Raw genomic sequence first — 17871 nt, 5'->3', positions numbered from 1 at the left:
TCAGATCTGCCCAGCGGTGCTTCAATTGATGGACATTTCGCATGCTCCCGTAGACCCGGACCAGGTGATGGCGCACCTTCTCCAACCGGATTTTCCTAGCCTCCGTGTGATACCCCTGTATCACACGGCCCCCAGCCTCCAGCAGTGGGAGGAAATGGCTAACTAGCCATATAAACCCCCCCAATTCATCATCACCCATCCTGGACAGGCGAGGCCTACCTGACATATTGACAGCTAGAAAAATGGACGAATGAAATAAGAAAGTAAAAGTGGGAAATGGGGAAAGGTAGAGGTGTGAAAGAAAATGAAAAAGGAGAAAAATAGCCCAACTAACCCCCCAAACTATGCTACCCACAACAGACTCCCACAGACAATACAAACAATCACAGGAATAGACAAAACAAGACTAAACAGACTGAGACAATGTTATACAACAAGAATAGATTGACAAAAAGACAAAATACAAGGGACACAGGACACTAAAGCAGTAAAATACAGGACAACACCTTTCACACAACCACACAGTCTAGAAAAATCTGAGACTGCAAAGTGAAAGTGAAAGTTAACTCCCAGTACAGATTTTGTAAACAGGATATCCTATTACATCACTTCCTGCATAAAATGGCCGCCGTTTTTATTTTCCCGTTATGCGTCATATTTTCACGAATACACAATTGTGCGTCATTTTTTTGACGCATTACATTGCACATGATGGCGAGTCAAAAAATATGATATGAATATTAATAATTTTTAATGTACATGAGATGACCAACATATTGTCCATGTTGCTTCAATTTTACCACGCATACATCATGGGCATCATTTTTTTCCACGTACAGTAGTGCACATGATGCTGAGTCAAAAAAAATTATGATGTAAATTATACTTTGATGGCTAAATATGTGACACTTTTGGATACATTTATATTTGACTCTGCATTCTGTGCACTCATGTACGTGAACAAATTATGACGCCCATGCTGTATGCGTAGAATTTGGAGCAAATTTTTCCTTATGTCTTCATGTTTTTAACTTTGGAAAGGTGATTTGTCATGGTCAAACGGTGCTATGTGATACACATTTGTGTTTGGATATGACACATGTCCGTTGTTGTATGTATAGAAGGCATTCACACTGTAATGTTTTGGATACGTTAACTAATGTATTGACCATATTTGTCAACATATTTGGGGTAATTGCTGATGGCTATTTTGAAATGATGGATGGGATACCTTCTCCAAAATGTGTCCACAATTATGATGGTGATGCTTTTACCTGTAGTCCTAACAGGGAGTGCAATAGTCACTTACAGTTTTTATGGGGCTCACCATGTCCCATTATGATTTAGTGTTTCAGATTTGTGTTGGACTTTTGACATGTAGCCCACACATGTGCCTTATGCATGTGTTTAGTTCACAAGTACAAGATTATTGTATGTTTTGGGGCGGTAGAGGTGGACTTACGCCCCCAGCACCCTAGGATTTGACCATCCAGAATAGCTACTGTATCCATGGAGTATATTTATTATATCATGGCAAACCTGCAGCAGCAGGCTAATGTAAGGCCATATGGTATGAATGACTGTTGACCATTCATTCATCTCATTAGCCCATTTGACGTTTGCAGTCATGATGAATTGGAGCAAACTTGCATACCATTTTCAAATGACTATGTTTGCAAGACTCTCAGCGTTCCCGATGTGATAATGAAAATAATGTTGTTGTTGTCTGTGTCCCTTTCTGCATAAACTGGTTTAGTGGCATGTTACATTCTTCCTGCTAGGTTCAAACTGGGACACAACTGTGATGGTCTACTTTCAAATATTAGGTTGATTGTATGACATATGAGTACATGTGTGTTGGAATGTGAATCCACTATCACCTGTCTGGGTGTATGTTGTCACTGTGACTTCAAGGTCTCCTCCTGAGTTACTGGCAGCTGATGTTGTTCCAATTGTGTATTGCTCATATCACACACTTGAGAGAAGCCATTGATGACATGGTCACGTACACATGGATGGTCCTACCCTGTCTCTGAACACGTGTGATGTGACTTTCAAATGATCTCAAATTTTGGGCTGTATGAGAGACTGTTTCAGGTGTTTGGATCCAGCATGTGTAATTGCCACATTTGTACTCCTGTTGGGCTCTGTGTATGGTAATGTATCATGTCACATCCCACCCTCTGTGCATACAGTTGTGATGTTTATTTTTAGTGTGATGACTGTTATAGCATTCTTGCTCAATGAGACGACATTCTTCTTCAGCGATTTCAAAATAAAGGTGGTCAGAAATGCATAGGCCAAAGCATGATGTGGTGTTTATTATCTGTGTTTATTTACAAGTGTGGAATACAAGTTATTATAATATATTAAGAAAAAAAATTAATGACAAGCTGTTGGCGCCTACGCACTCCTGCTGCCGTGTTAGGTTGTTCCCCCTCCTGTTGCAGGCCAGCATCCTCCTCTTCGTCATCCTCAGGCATGTCTGGTTCAAGGAGGGGAATGTTCCTTTTTACACAAATATTGTGTAATATGGCACAAGTGAGTATGATCTTACAGACCATCTCTGGGGAATAGAGTAGGCTACCGCCAGTTATGTCAAGGCAGCGGAACCTTGACTTTAGGATCCCAAAGGTCCGCTCCACAATGCTGCGGGTCCTTTTGTGGGGGTCATTGTATGCCGGCTCAGCAGCAGTATTTGGGTTCCCATATGGTGTCATTATCCAAGGCTGGATGCCATACCCCTGATCAGCTGAAAGAGAAACACAGAATGGTATCAATTAGATGTAGGAGGCACTGTTGTACGTATCTTTGATGGCAGTAGTTGTGTTGTGTTGTCTGTGACTATTTTGTGTACTAATGTGACAACCTATGGTTGTTGGTGAAAACTTTTGCATTGATTTTTTTTCCTTGGCTGAGCAAGTGTTTGTTGGCTAACTGTTTGTCAGCAGGATGTATTGGTTTCTGCAGTACAGTGTGCCCTTCCTTGCATTGTGACTTGTGATACAGGTGTCCGTGTGTCCTCACTGGGGGTGTGATGATAGTTCCATGTAGAGTTGAAACATGAAAGTGTATTAGAAACGTTCATATGAACATACCCAGGCCATCCCATACCTTTAAACGTATGCATTGTATTAGTGTACAGGTTATTGTGAGACTTCCAATTTGCAAGGTGACATTTAGGCAACCACAGTCATTAATGTCTTCACACTAAGCTGTAGAGTAAATTCCAATGTGTGAGAGGTTCAATTGTGACTTGTGAAACATGGCTAGTGATGTGAGTACCTCAGTGTGTTCCTGGCTAGGTGTTGCTATTGTGGTGTATGTGTTGTTTATCCTAGAGGGTTTCTGAGCAGTGTGTATATGAGTTAGATTTTTGTCCTTACCAACAAGTAGTGCATTGCCATACCGTCCATCCTGGAAGTGTTGGTTGATGGTGCAGTGACGGAAGATGAATGCGTCATGTACACTCCCAGGATATTTAGCCACAATGTTGGTGATCAGTCCTTGGTGATCGACTATGGCCTGCACGCTGATTGAATGTGTGTGCTTCCTGTTGCGGTAGAGGGGTTCACTCGCAGCAGGTGGCACAAGGCGTACGTGTGTGCAGTCGATTGCACCAAGGACGTGCGGGAAGCCACTGATGGCGTAGAACCCCTGTTTAGTTTCCTGCTGCATCTGCAGTGTGTTAGGGAAGCAGATGTGGCGGGGTGTCAGGCGAATGATGGCATCCAGTAATTTAGGCAGGAATGCGGAGAAAGATGGTTGTGATATTCCACCAACCAGGGCACCAGTTGTCTGAAACGAGCCACTTGCCAGCATGTGAAGTACGGCAAGCAGCTTTGTTTCTGTTGGGATAGTGCGGGAAGTCACTAAAGTGGGGGCCAACTGCTGTTCAATATTTGTCAGCAGCTGCTGAATGGTCTGCCAGTTCAACCGGTACCTCTGGATGATGTCTCGTTCCCTGAGGCCATGCAGGGTTGTTCTTGGGCGGAATATCCTCTCCTGCCTTCTGCGCTGTCTTTGGGGTCCCTGCTGTTGTTGTTGTAGCTGCTGTTGTTGCTGCAGGGCTCTGCGTCTACGTGCACGCTGAAGAAAAAGCACCTCCATGTCTCCCTGTTGCTGCTCTGCTGCTCTGCTGCTCTGCTGCTCTGTTGTTTGTTCTGTGTGTTCTGATTAAGTACAGGTGTGTTTGCCCCATTTTAACGCCTGCCCTGACCCAGGTGTTAAAATTTCATGATATTCGTGCTTTGCGCCATTTTTTTGCGCCGCCTGCCGCGCGGGAGTCATTTTTTCCCAGAAGCATAAATACGACGCACCGCTGTGTGCGTCGGTTTTTGGACGGGAACGCCTACCCTGCATGTCATTAACGCAGGGCGGGGTGCCACTTCCAGAAACTGGCGCACATAGCGCCATTTTCCTTGTGCGCCGGATCGGGCGTCAGGGTTTAAATATGGGGCAATGTTTGCGCTGAATGTGCATCAAACTTTTTGACGCACATTCGGCGCAAACAGAGTATAAATATGCCCCAAAATGTGCAAAGGTCCTTCCAATCTGTTTTACACCATCAACCTGTGAAATTTTCTCAGTAGGTATTCAACCTCATTTCGATTATGAAAGGAGATAATATCAATTACTTTGTCCATAGCACCATTAAATAAACCTTTCTCAACATTTATTTTTCAATGCAAAATTAACCTACAGTTCTTGTAAATAGGTAAACACTTTTTTAATCATGCAGTTCTGGAAACAGATTTTTCCAATTAATCCATTTTTTCTTGTAGTTTTTCACTTAGGAGTACTGCCACACCCTAGTGTTCCATTTTGTCCATTTCTGTAAGTTGCAAAATGTATTCTTTTTTCAAATTTAGTAATTTGTTGTTAGAACTGGAATACTCCTAAAGTGTACGCATTAGGCCATCAATGGATTTTCCTTCTTGAATGAATTGAACACTAACACTGCTGCTGTCTTGTTTGTAGGTAACTGTTTCCTAATAAGTTGACTTTCTATGTGGTTGCCCCTCTTTTGTGAGAGCTCCTACTCTAATATCCCAGAGATTATTTCAGTATTCAATGTCAGATGCTTGCATATTCTTAAGTAGTTCTTTGTGTTGGAAGTTTAACCAAATGTTCACATTTCCAATACTTCCCAAGGAATTTGAGTTTACTCATGAAGCAGTGTCCTGAACACAGGCTGTCTTTTGACAGGTCTAAGTTGTAGTACATCAAGTTTACAAAGGCAAGCATTACATTTGAGACCATCCTCACCTCATCAATGATTAAACGTTTAAATGTCTTCAATACTATTGAGACTTCATGACAAGCTACACTAGTTTGTTGTCATTTTCTATAGGCAACATGAGTAGACAAAGTAAAGCAATTCCTTTAATGTTGTGTGCAGGTAATGCAGTGGATGCACTTACTACACACAAAAAATGAGAGCATATAGTCCTCTGTAGGAAAGTAGTGACAACTTCAATTAAAAAACATTTCCCAGTGCAAATTTCAAGGCTGACATACAAAACTATTCAATTAAATGAGGTTCACTGTTTCTTCTCATGAAAAAATCCATGCTGAACTTTGTCTTTTACCTTCATATATACTTCATGTTGCTCATCAATTAGCTGTGCAACTGAATGTTCCAAATCAACACTTTCCAGTCTTACTTGTTGCATTGCAAACTCCACCTCATTCATGGCAATTTCAGCTTTATTCTCAATAATTACTTGTACAAGAGTCCCTGAACTTTGGCTGCTTTGTGCACTTTCCTTAGCTTCTCAGCAGCAATTTGTTCTTCCTGTTCAATCTCATAATTTAACATTTTGAATTAGTTTGGAAGTACTGAACACTGAATGCTGTCTTTCACAGCATTGAAAGAATCTTCGTAGCAGTCAAAGTCTCTGAGTAATTCCGATTCAGAACGCCAAGGCTTGAGCAGTTGTAGAACTGCCAAATAGAAAAAAATATCTTTAAGAAGGAGTTTGGAACCTAGGCCCATATTTATACTTTTTGAAGCAAAACTGCGCAAATGCAGCTTTGCGTCAAAAAGTTTAGCGCTGGCTTGCACCACTTTTAAGCGCCATCTGGGCGTCAAATTTATACTTTGATGCACAATGGTGCAAATGGTCAGAGTGCATTTTTTTGCCATAAACCCTTGCACTCTGTCATATCAACGTCAATGCTTCAAAAATGACTCTAACCCGTTTTGCTGCACGTAAACATGTCGCAAACGGATATGCACCATTGTAACCCAGCATTTGTGCCAACTTTAAATGCTAAAGCAAAAAAAGGTTGAAAAGCAGAGGGAAGTAGGAAGCAGCAGGCCAGGAGAGACCCCGGTACGACCCCATTAACCCAGGAACCAGCCAGGAGGAGTCACAGTAGTTCCAGGGGAAGGAAAAGAAAAAGCACAAGTGTTGGTTTAGTGAGAAGGAGCAAGAGATCCTTGTGAGAGAGGTGATGGAGCACCAACACCTCCTGTTCGTCACCTCCAAATTGCCAATTGGCAAGAGAGAGGCAATATGGCAGCAAATAGTGGACAAAATCAACAGTGTGGCAGAGGTGAAGCAAACTGTCACCAAGTGCAAGAAACGCTGGCATAATTGTAAGCGAAGAACTAATGAGAAAATGGCCAGGAACAGAAAGGCAGCACTGCAAACTGGAGGTGGAAGTCCTGCACCACAGGAGGACCTGGATGAGATGGAGGAGATGGTTGCAGCGGTCATCCCGGAAGAGATGGCCACAACAATACAAGGACAGGACAGCGCAGACTTCCAAAAACTACCACAAATGCAGGGTAAGTTGCATTGGGGAAATAACTGCCAATTTTACAAATGCTAGAAGGGAGAGGCACATAGGACTCAATGCATGCAAAAGGAGTGCAGTGGGACAAATTGCTGATAAATCAAGTTGTACCATTCAAACATAAGCAACACATGTACACACGCTTTGGTTGTGCCATGCACCACAACACATACACAACCTGGACATACGTCAAACACCAAGGCTATATACCAACATGTACATATGCAGCAAATTGGATACAAGGCATGTCTAATTACTGTGCCTGTGGCTGTGTCATCACAGCATCTTTTGCAGATAGTCAAAACTACCCTGCTCACACAACTGAGACATCAGAAACTAGAAAGTCAGTCAATATCATTGTTGGGGTTACGTCATGGTGGTGTCTCTTGCAGAAACACTTTGCAACTGCCATGTCCCACTGTCAAAACACGTGTGCTGCATCTTACAGCACATATTAAAATGGCACCTTAGCTAACATCACTCAGACATGAGCAGGAACCAACACCACCTGCACATAAACAACACATCCTTATAAGGCAACCACATCTCCATTAAACAGCAAGAATGCCTGTCTGAGTGCAGGGAAAAGTAATCTGTGCAGCTGCTAGGGGAATTGCAGAGTGGTCCTGTATCACAGGAAACATGGCACTACTTTGTGTAACTAACCTGGTACAGTGTGTAGCCACACATATTAACACTGATCAGAACTGTCCCACTAGAAAACACATGAGCTACAGACTGCAATCCATAGAACACACTGCATACAGGCTGAGCCCACAACAACTCTGACACAACCATGTGAGCCACATAGGAATGGGGAATCAATCACACAAACACAACATATGGTGTATGTCTGTGAACATCATGGTGCACAATATCACATTGACAGGCAGGGGATGGTGCATGGGCAAATCTGGTGTTGGTAAGACTTCTATTGCTGTTTACCCCCGTGGTTGCCAGCACTGAGTTACATGCCGGGATGGTGGGTGGAAATCTGTCTCCTCATGTCAACTCGGTGGAGCAGTCACCACAACATTGTTGCTGGATCAAATAGAGCCAGCGCCAATCTTGGGGTGCATTGGGTGTGACAACACACGTTGCACTTGTCACTGCAAATTAGGCAGTGGAAAGCGCAAAGGGTCTGGCCATGGGGCCCCCTGTACTGCCCATCCTAGGTGCATGGGCTGTGCAGGGGCAACCAGGGGCACACCAGACCACATTACCACCATCCTTTGCATGGGGCTTGGACCACCATACAAAGGCTGGCGGCAAAGCGGTAACATACCTGGAGGGTAGCGCTGATTGTAATGCTGGGCTGGTGTCACAAGAAAGGTGGCATTGCCTGTCTGTAAGCTGCCGGCAACCTGCCAGGTTTCCCATGGTCAACATGTGCCACTTCCACCTGTGCTGTTGGCGGTGGTCATATTGTCAATGGCAGTCTGCTGGTCATAGGACTAACAGACTTGTAATGGAGGGCCATGGATACACCAGTACAACTAGCTGCAAAATCTCCACCAACCTAGCTAGAGGTCCTGATCCAAGTTGAAAATTAGTGAACTGGCTTTGAACATAATTTGGTGGCATCAGGCACTGTCATGTAGAAAATGATGTACAGATCAACAAATGATACCCATGCTGCCTATCCCTGGATCCACTCCTGGGTCAGTGTTAAATTAGCTGCACTGCCACAATGCTGCATCCCTTGCACTATATTGCATATTTGTCTGCATTGAGAGGGAGACATTAGTAATGTAGGAGAAGCACTTTCCAGCACAACCAGAATCTGAAATGGCAATCTGCTAGGTCCATGTGTGCTGTGGAATGCGATACACACATGCACATACATCAACATGAGAAGCAATCAAAGGAAACTACAATTTTGTGCCTTGGTAATGCCATCCCTGGGGTGGTATGAGGTTTTGGTGGCACCTGGTGTATGAAAAACACGTAAAACTGGGACAGAGGCAGATTGCAATGTGTGTTGGTGTGGCTTGACCACTGCAGTACCCATTGCAATTCCCTATTGTGCAAATTGATGCATAGGAAGGGGCCACAATAGCAAGATGGTGTCAAGCTACCAAACGGAAATACATCACACCTTGCTAATATGACACAGCCTATTGCACCACTTGAGCTTCCCTTTATGTGACACTCAAGTGGGTCAAAGGGATGATAATTTGCACCTACAATGTACAAGAACAATGTCTGGGGTGTAAGTTGTCAGTGAGCCTCCAATAGCAAATCAATTACGTGACATGTCAACTTCCACAATATAGAAAGACTGATTTTGCACCATGTCATTGCAGAGCATGATGGCTCTTCTTCTGATCTGCCTGTTCTCTGATGACCTAGATGAGCAGATGACAACGATCAGCCAACAAACCCTCCAGGATGTCCTTATATCTCTCCAGACACCACCACCAGTTGCAAGGAGGACAACCAATGTAGCAGCCATCCTAGATGGCCCACTCAAAACCCAAAATGTACAACCTGCCAGTACAGACACAGCTCAGGACTTCAAGGACCCAGGGGCAAGCTTCGAGAGGACAGTGGTAGGAATCCAGCGGTAATTGGCAAAGCAGCTATGGGTGGGGATGGAGACTGTGGCAGCCAGCCTAGAGGGAATGCGCATGTGTCTTGGGACAACTAATGAACACACAGCTGCCAACTAAAGCACACACTCCCCACTGTGTGGAGTCCACCAATGTCAGAATGACATAGCTGCTGCCATGAGGGAGATGCTACAACAACAGCCCTCCAAAACTGGCAGCAGCATGATAGAGACCAAGCTGCACTCCATTCAGCATGAAGTGTCCTCCCTCAGGGAAGACACGGCTGCCTACCACTGGGATGTTGCTACTAACCTGAACAATCTGCAGTTCCTCGTTGCTGCTGTGATGCCATATGTAATACCACAAATGGCAGATGCCGGGAATATGGACTCCACATCTTCAACCACTGAAGTGTGTTTGGCCTCCGTACCACCCCACCACCACCACTAATGGCACAGGAGACACCACACATATTGGAGGATGAAGTTGTGGAACAGATCACCTTTACTTGGAAGAGTACCCAGTAGCACCAGTCTATGCTATATGGGCAGTGTTCTCCTTAGTTCTGTGCTAAAGATCATGCCAATGTTGTCACAGTAGGATATGTGCAGTCTTCACCCACACACTGTTGACCTGTCTGCTGTGGACTGTCATTGTCTCTCACTTACCAATTGGCAATTTTTGTTCCTCCACACTTATTGACACTACTCTGAAGCATGTCTCAGGACATGTCTGTCAACCGTGGACTCTGATTGTGTCAAGAAACTGTTATTCACAAATGGGGTTTCACACCTAGACATTGTTGATATATCACATAGACATTTTCACCTGTAAATAAACACTTTGTACACATTTTCCATGTCAACTTTTTCTGTGATCCATCTACTCAGCAAAATGATAGAATTGTGTGAATTCATGTAAATGACTTCAGAAGATCAGTACATGAGTGCTGAACTGTGGGGCCACAAAGCTACACACAAGGATCCAAACATGACAATGGTATATGATGTAGACTTCTCATAAACTGATGGATACAGACAGACTTTGGTCAAGATAAACAGCAGGTCAGGAAGAAAACCAAGTAAAAGGTAATGTAGCCACCTGGGAGTACCAGAATAACTCATTGGTGTGGTACAGAGGTAACTAACCTCATCATTGATGGGCACTGGTCTATGTTGCAGGTCCAGAGTACCATTTGGGGTGGATGTAAGATCTAAGATCTGTCACAATTCCCAACAATGTCCAAACAGGACCCCAACAATGACAGCTGAAGGACCACACTTACGTGTCCAAGAGAAAGCATACATAGACATAATGAATGGTGGCTATGCTGCATGGCAGATGCATGGACTAGTAGATGTGATGTTGCAGCCAATATGACAGCTCCATGGCTGTAGGTGATGCACATTATAAGAGAGGGATTTGAAGGCGGGACGGATTCCCTAGGCCAACTCCCAATTTTCTCTGTGCACTCATGGGAAGACCCTGGGACTCAAACATATTACACAAATTGTATGGGAGAATGCAAAATCATTTATTACTTATACAAGAAACCTAGAAAACACTAAAACCTACCCTATCCGAAACTAACCTAGACTAACTATACTTATCCAACAACAAAAGCTATCTACCCTATGTTAAACTTAACTTGCACATTGAACACCACACTCTAAACATTGCCCCCCTCATCTCCCTTAAGTAACAAGATAAAAGCAGAACAACAGTTACTAGTACTACACAGTTACTAACTAATCCTAAACAAATATAAATTATTTTGTATTTTTGAAGTTTTTTATATATTTTTTATTTCCACATAGATACCCAAACATGACTCCCCCACCCAACCACCCACAAATAAACACATAAGAAGAAACAAAAACACCCCCAACTACACTTATCCTAGCTAATCTATATACCTACACTAACCTAACACTAACCCTCTAAAGCCCACAATAAAATATATGGCAACTTCCTCCTCAAACTTGTCCAAACGGTTTAGAATGAGGGTCATGCCCCTACACAGATCCTGCTTCAGCTGCATCAGACCACTGGCAGGTGATATAAACAGTTGTGCCTGTTTGGCGACCAGTGCAGCCAATGTGGTTGGGGTGGGGTCAGCTGTGCCCCCCTGCACTTCTGAGGAGCCTGAATCTTGGTGGACCTTTTAAGGCTGTGTAGGGTCCCCATATGAGAATGCCCACCATTCCTCTGTAGCCTTCTCTGCCCGGAAGTGGCTACCCAGGCGTCAGTACCCTGACTCCACTTCCAGGATGTGGCGGTACCGTACTGCCCTCTTGTTAAAGTCATGCCTCTCCTCATTTGTCATGTTAGCAGATGTAATATGAAGACAAGCAACCATCAGTGTCAGCATTGGGTGGAATCTGTACAGATTACTAGTTGACACTGCTACATCTAATAACACATGCACTCCAACACACATTCCAGAAAAGACAAAATTCCTCCTCATCTGTGTCTATTTCCAACCATACATTACCAGTATCTTGCACATGTCAGTGGGAGGAGGAGAAACTGTTTGCAACGTAAGGGGTCAGAGCTGATAGGTACACTTGCAAGCCTGATCAACATTACTGTTACCTACACTGTAAGCATCACGTCTTTCGACAAATGTGGTATTCCTCTCCCCCTGAGCCTAAGGGTGGATGGCCATGCTATCCATCATCTCAACAGTCCTGGTCATCCACCAAGGCCTGAACACTCATTCATGGAGTCAAGGAGTGAACCATATGCTTGAGGTCTGCCAACTAGAAAAGCTGGTATCCAAAGGTCAATCACATCTACATTCATGTGTCCAGGTGTAGATACCCATGAATATGTGATCTGCCATTACCATTCCTTTTACACACAGTTTCATGCCAGCACGTGTCGGGCCTTGACCTGCATGCAAGTCAATGACATTCCACAAAAGTGGAACATACATGAAGTGCAAAAGCGGGAGCTGGGGGAAAATTGGCAGCCCAGTCCTCCACCTTCATAACAACACAGGGACGCACCAAATTAAATCCAATATGGTGCACCCCTGTGTTGTCACCTGTGCCTGGGAACTTATTGCTTACATACATCAATCCAGGGAGCCAGGGAGTTGGCTGCATTGAGGGGTGCCAGAGCATAGTTGGCTGCGTTGAGGGAAAGTTTGATTTTGTGCTGGAAGGGACACCTTTCAACACAATTAAGTAACCGACAGAGTCTATACAATTTACATGTGTGCTGCCTAATGCATCACGCAGTGAAAGATCCCAAATGTAGGATACATGAGTGTATTCATCCTTATTGCGCATTGCTAAGGCCCCCCCTTGGGGTGTGTGCTGAATTCGGCACTGCTTCTGGTGTGAGCAAATCTGTAAATCTGGTACTGCATCTAAATGCATTGGGTGTTGCTGTGGGAGTGCCACAGCAACAACCATTGCAGTTTATCATGCTGCCCTAGATATTTGAGTCTACTTACACCTGAGTCATAGCAAATTTGGCTAACCCCACACCAGGGGTAGTGTTAGCAGTGTGCAATGAGGAGAAATGTTGGCATATCCCCATGTTTTTTGCTCTTTCTATGCATGCTGCACTCTGCATCATGCAGATTAAGAGTGAATTGCATATGGAGATAGTTTTCTGCAGGAGTGTGTCCCTCCTGCACAACAACTATCCCACCTCTCAATGCCGCCATCCGCGCACTATGGCGGAAGTATGGCTGCGTTGGTGCTCGACTGCAAATTTTGCAACAACGCAGAGGACAACATAGGGGTGCACTGTAAATTATTATATATGGTACATCCATGTGTTTTGAAAATGACAGACTGCAGCGCTGCCAATTTCTGCACAGTGCTGCACTCCATCATTCTTAGTTACATATGGCCCTAAATGTGGCTTGACACCACATTTCCTACACTGTTCCGGCCATAGCGCACCACAAGGCTTATAAGACGTGACCCTCTGGTGGTGCCTGGGGCTCTTAAAAATGGGACATATCACCATCCAGCCTATTATGATAGCTGATCATTGGACAGTCTAAAACATCTGGCATTGCATTCCACACTCATGACTCACTCACACCAAACCCTGGATTACTTCACAGGATGCATAGTCTTACACTTACTGGATGCATCGGGGTCTTCAAACCATGCCACTTCACCAATTGTGTAGGGGGTTGTTCCACCTGTAATACATGAATGGTGAACCATGCTTAGTGTCAATTCAAAGTCACTGGAAGTGGACAACAAAGTTCAGTGTAAACTAGTTAAGAGGAGTGAGACAGTCATCTTAGTGGAAGATCAGAGCAATAGACAAACTACTACAATCACTCAATGACACATACACTCAGATGAGGTAAAGCCACACATCTGAACACTAGCACTGGGCCAGTGACTCCTGTGGTGCTACATTCTGCAACATTTATATGTGGCATTGTCATGCAGATGTTTTTGGGCAGGACGCCTCCATTATCAAATGGGACTGTTTGTTCATGTATTTTCCATCTGAGGGCCACGCTATGGTTGTTGCAGTGGCAGGACCCTTGTTACACCCATAGCATTTCTGCCTGCAACAGATGTAGGAAACATTATTGTCATTATCATAGCTTACAGACACACTAGTACCCTGGGATTGTGTGGGTATTGCAAGGTGTTGGGGATTGGCATTATACACCCTGCACTGAACAAAGTTAAATGTGTGTGCCATCAAAAGGCAGACACACTTAATGAATTGCAATCGCTGTGAACTCATGTGCAGTTGGTTTACCTACCTGCACATTGACTGACTTGAGACGTATGTATTGCAAACGTGGGTGGCCTGCCATTGTTGCCCTTGTATACCATTGTTAATCCGGTGAGGGATAAGTACATGGGCACAGAAAGAGTGCTGGTGTTGCAGGTTGGTGAGTGATGTAGCAGAGAAGGAGCTGATGCAGTGCAGCCTGTTACTGTCAGTGAGGAGTTGTAGGCCAGTGCAACAGACCCTGCACGTGTGTGTGGAATGGGGGTAGGAGAGGCTGTCTGTGATAGATCATGAACCGAATCATGGAACTGACAGTATTCTCTTCCCAATTCATGTTCAAACTCCCTTGCATGGCCTTGCCTAATGACACGAAGGGACCAATAGGACTACAGTGGTGCAGCACCTGGAACCTGAATATTGAAAAGTGAGCTCCACCTTTGCGTCATTTTCAGATGCAAAAGAAACACAAACTTACAAATCATAAGTGTTATTAGTAATTTTGTGCTGCTCATGCATCAAACAATGATGCAAGGGCTGCGCTAACCTTTCATGAATCTGGCCCCTAGACTGCCCCACATGAAGTGTGGCCCTTTGCACACTCCTAACAACACCATGTGTGTGCCGTCTTTACAAAACGGGGCACCATGGAGTAAGGGGGAGTTCTGTGGAAAATACCTGACACTACACCAGTGCTTTGCTCTACTTAAATCTCAGGTACTTACGATAGTCCTGCAAGGCACCCAGAGGTGCTTTGTAATTGAAGTGCGGCTCTTTTGAATGTCTGCAATGATAATTGAATCAAGTGCACCATAGTGATTGCCCCCTTAGGGTGGGTAATCCCCCTTTTGCCAAACATAATGCCTGGGGCAGGGCTCATGTGTGTGAAATTTGACAAAGTTGCGTTATGCTTTCAATGCGCCATTTTGTTCACAGAATCCTGGTAAAAATGGTAGGGTGGCAGTGCCCTAGCGTTTCATAAATGACACAATGCTGGTGCACAGGTGACACTATGGGCTCTGAGATTTCTGCCCTCATGATGGTTGTGCAGGACTCATAAAACATCTGACCAGCATTGGTTTAAATGTTGGACATATGAACTCCAGACCTGAACAGACGCAGAGACTATTCATACTGGTTGCATACAACCTGTTCACAAGCACTGCATGCATCACTCCAACTTATCTGCTACTGTCATTCAAAAGCAATAAACAGTCAATAGTATGCCAATGGGAGACTTACCAGCAGTTCAGTTGATCTCGATCCCCAGGTGATCCACAGATCCTGCTCCCTGGCCACCAGATCTGCCCAGCGATGCTTGATTTGGTGATCATTCCGGCCTGTGTTATAGATGTGCTCCAGGTGGTGGAGCACCTTGCCCCACCACAACAGCCTGGCCTCTGTCCGGTAGCTGAGGATCACCAACCCACCCATTTTCACCATAATTGGCAGGCAGTGGGCGACAAGCCATATAAATCCCCCCAGCTCATCGGCAGACACACTCATTCTCCTTGTGCCAGCCATGTCAATAGGTGAATGGAGATCACCCAAAAAAATAATGATAATAATCAAAGGAAACTTAATTCCACTAACTTAACCTAACTACCCCAACTAATTAACTACCCCAGACAGACACCCCACAATACAATGACAAAACAAAAAATCAATACACAAAGCTACAACTTATTTGACTAAATCCACACAAAAAACACAGGACACAGCACAAGGGACAGTACAAAATTGCAAACACACTCAACAATCGACCACCAGCTCCAATATACAACCACACACAGTCATGAAGGAACATACTCTAAAGAGAAAGTGAAGCTACAACCACTGTACCATGCTTGTAGACAGGATTTCCTGTTACATAACTTCCTTCACGTGTGCGTCACTGTTTTCAGTTATGCATGTTTTTATTTGATACATTGGGCGTATGCGTCGTTTGATTAGACGCATGACACGCATGTTTTGTTTATATTGACGCATGATGGTAATGTGGCGATTCCATCTGGTCCAGGCATCAAAACACCTGTGGACATCTGATTTAGTTTCTGGGGCTAGGCATCATTCTGGTGATAGGACTTGTATTGTACATGCATATGCGTGGAAAATAATGACACATGCCGATTATGCGTTAATTTCACGCAAGATTGTATCAAGAGGATTGTGGATGTTGAATTCCCGCTAAGGGCCCATGTGTCATTTTCTTCACACTGGTGGATGTTTTTGATGCATTTCCATCATATTTTTTGCCTCATTTCTTATACGTTTGGTGTTTTTCATTGTCCTTGAGTGCACCCTAATTCACCAAACATAAGACATGGGCTGTGCAGCAATGTAGTATATGGGGTATGGCCACATGTGGAAGTCCATGCAGCAATGTGGTATGGGTGAGATTGGTCGGTTCCACCAATAAGTGTGTTCCTGAGTCGACTGCATGCAATCACTCTCACGTTGTGCATATATATGCATGTGTACCTACAGTGTGTCCAAATATATTTTGGCACATGTGTGCTCTATGTGTAAAAATGTGTAGGTATCTGAATGTGTGGGTGTACCACATAGTAAACTCTATCACAATAGCGTTTAGACATACACATAACTGATGATATGAGATGGCCTGCCTCCAACACATGCTCAGGCATGTGTCACCCATTACAATTCGACTCAGAGTATGCAGTGTACTTGGACTGCTTTAACATGACATTTCCCCTGATAAGTTACGTGACATTGTGTGTTGACTCTGTGGTTTGTAGCTGGATGCTCCGTCTTGTTGCTCTGGTACACGTGTGCCATGCAGTTACCCATAGTATCTCAGTTGCTGGTGATGTCATGTACCCCTGTGTAAGTGAAAGATGTTATATGCCATGTGTGTGTAGAAACAAGTGTAAGTGCATTTTGGTAACACATTACGAGATTGGTATCTGAAGGGGATGTTCAAGGTGACATTACAATCTTACAGCATGGGCTGATTATGGAATTTGACTATTACATTTGCAGTCACATCACTGGCACCTATATATTTTGTATTTGAGAACATGTGAAGATAATTTATGAATGTCACAGGTGTTTTGTTACCTATGCCATTATTGTACTGCTAGGTTGTTTTCTGTCCTGAATCCTGACACTTTACAATGCAAGGGCCATTATGTCTGAAAGTGTGCTGAGATATGTTGTATATGTGTACCAGCCTCCAAATGGACTCTCAGATTTGTCTAGTTCATGTTTGGCATTACTGTCACATACTCTGCTGTTCCATGGGGTACCAGTGTTGCAGTGTAGCATAGTTTGCTGGCCTACTCTCCATCATCACTGAGTGGCTATGTATGACAGCAGAACCACATGTTTGATTGGGAAGCTGCAGGTTTCTGGTGCTCCACTTTGTTCTTGCCCCTGTGCAGCTACATCAGGCACCTTACTATGTCACATGTTGATGTAGTCAGGACAGTGTCTGTGGCTTAACAAAGCTGGAATATCAGCCTTTAATGATTGAAACTCAGCAGCCTATGCAGACTACCCAGTAGTTCTACACATGCACAAATGTGTTCATACAGTCAGGTACAGTGCTTGGATGCTTGCACATGTAGGACATGTCTAATTCATAGGACTCATTAGCTTTCTCCATGTGCAGCATGTGTAGGGGTTGTATGAGTATAGAGATCTCAATGATCAACTAATGGCATGGTAAAGGTGGTGTTGTATGTGAGAGGCTCATGTCATGGTGCCAGGTTAAGGCCAATTACCATGTTATAGTAGTGCCAAAGATGTCTGGGTCATGAACGTACTTGGC

Source organism: Pleurodeles waltl, chromosome 10 (assembly GCF_031143425.1).
Source record: "Pleurodeles waltl isolate 20211129_DDA chromosome 10, aPleWal1.hap1.20221129, whole genome shotgun sequence".
Classification (NCBI taxonomy): domain Eukaryota; kingdom Metazoa; phylum Chordata; class Amphibia; order Caudata; family Salamandridae; genus Pleurodeles; species Pleurodeles waltl.
Note: the sequence above shows the minus strand (reverse complement) of the source record.